General features: G+C 40.2%; 1 non-coding gene across 1 annotated transcript; it reads right to left on the bottom strand.

Annotated features, from left to right (window-relative positions):
• Positions 1-1,388: 1,388 nt before the first annotated feature.
• LOC112534505 lies at positions 1,389-1,495 on the bottom strand. The gene has a single exon (XR_003078795.2). It is a non-coding gene; the product is annotated as a small nucleolar RNA R71 (small nucleolar RNA).
• Positions 1,496-1,793: the final 298 nt, after the last annotated feature.

Here is a 1,793-nt window from a genome sequence, read left to right as displayed (position 1 = left end):
GGATTATGCTTAATTGTTAGTTTTATAATTGTCATTCTTGTAATCTTCTTGCTATTTAGTAATAAAAGTTTGATTCAGTTAATTTGAGACGTTGAATTAATTGTTTATTAGGCTGTTTCTTGACATTGAGAAATGCTTGTTACAACTGGACATTGAATAGTAAGGACTGGTAGTTAACACTTAGAGATAAGGTTGATTTACTCGCCGGATTAAGAATTAATAACTCTTAATAGTTTTAAATCATACTTAATGCTAATCTGTAGTAATCCGATAGGAAGAGATTCCATTAGGTTAGTGCAGGTTTAGGAATCCAGTAAGCTCGAGAGAGGAACCGGGATTCAATTCAGAATTTAGGCACGGGTAAGCAAGATCGGCAATCCATAAAATCCATCTTTAGAATTCCATCACTTAGGCTCCCTTTTGGGTTTGTTTCTTTCTTTGTAATTGTCTTTTGATTGTCCACTGTTCTTTATTTACTTATTTGCACTCATAACCATTAGTTGGTACGTTAGAACTTCCACACCTTATTTCAGACTAGATAACATAGCAACAGTAGTAACTCTAGGTTCACCCGATCTCCAGGGATACGACCTTGATACTTACTAGTGCTAGGCTGCATTGGTAGGTTCACTGCCTTAGGTGTAGGTTGCATAAAGAGCCCATCAAGTTTTTGGCACCGTTGCCGGGGACACAGTAACGGTGAACTAGAGTGAATTGTTTTTGTGTTAATTTAGTCATTATTTGTTTATTCATTTATTCTTTATTTATTATTTATTTTTTTATTTTTTATTATTTATTATTATTATTATATTGTTTTTGTTGATTGGTGGTTGTGTGGACTTTCGGTTTCAGGTAGTTTATGACTAGGAGCTCAAACTCGAATCTTATAGAGCCTCTATCTGATCCAGAATGATCCCTCAGATTCTTAAGGAAGAGGTTGCAATTAGAAGAGGTGGAGATTGAGGTTGAGGTACCTGTGGATAGACTAGACACGATGGAAAACCATGACCCCCAGGCCAATGACGATCAGAGGACGATGTACGAGTTTGCTCGACCATCTTTAGATGGGACGAAAACGAGTATAGTCGTATCAGCGGCCAACAATTTTGAGATAAAGGCCAATGTTATCCGGATGATCCAACAAAGCGCAGTTTGGAGGATTGCCCAGCGAGGATCCCAATGCACATATCTCCAACTTTTTGGAGATTTGTGACACATTCAAGATAAATGGAACAACCGATGATGCCATTAGGCTGAGATTGTTTCCATTTTCCTTGAGGGACAGAGCAAAGAGATGGCTGCAATCTCTTCCACAACAGACGATCACTACCTGGAAGGCGTTGGCCAAAAAAATTTTATATAAGTATTTTCCTTCCGCTAAAACTGCTAAACTTAGAAATGACATATCTTCCTTTGTGCAGTTTGATGATGAAAGCATGTACGATGCATGGGAGAGATTTAAAGATCTTTTGAGATGCTGCCCACATCACGGATTGCCAGTGTGGATGCAGGTTCAGACCTTCTACAGCGGGTTGAACCTTGCAACGAGGTAGATGGTGGATGCTGCAGCAGGTGGGGCGCTAAATAGTAAGACGCCCAAGCAGGCTCAGAACCTGATAGAGGAAATGGCCATGAACAACTATCAGTGGCAATCCTCTAGGAGCCGACTAGGAAGACAGGGATTGGTCAACCAAGTGGACTCTCAGCCTTGGCGTACCAAGTGGAGCTTCTAGCCAAGAAGATTGACCAACTCCGATGCCGGTTCATGCAACGTTAGTCATGAAGTTTTGTGG

The sequence above is a fragment of the Ricinus communis genome, chromosome 5 (genome assembly GCF_019578655.1).
Source record: "Ricinus communis isolate WT05 ecotype wild-type chromosome 5, ASM1957865v1, whole genome shotgun sequence".
In the NCBI taxonomy this organism is placed as follows: domain Eukaryota; kingdom Viridiplantae; phylum Streptophyta; class Magnoliopsida; order Malpighiales; family Euphorbiaceae; genus Ricinus; species Ricinus communis.
This window is presented reverse-complemented; position numbering and strand designations above follow the sequence as displayed.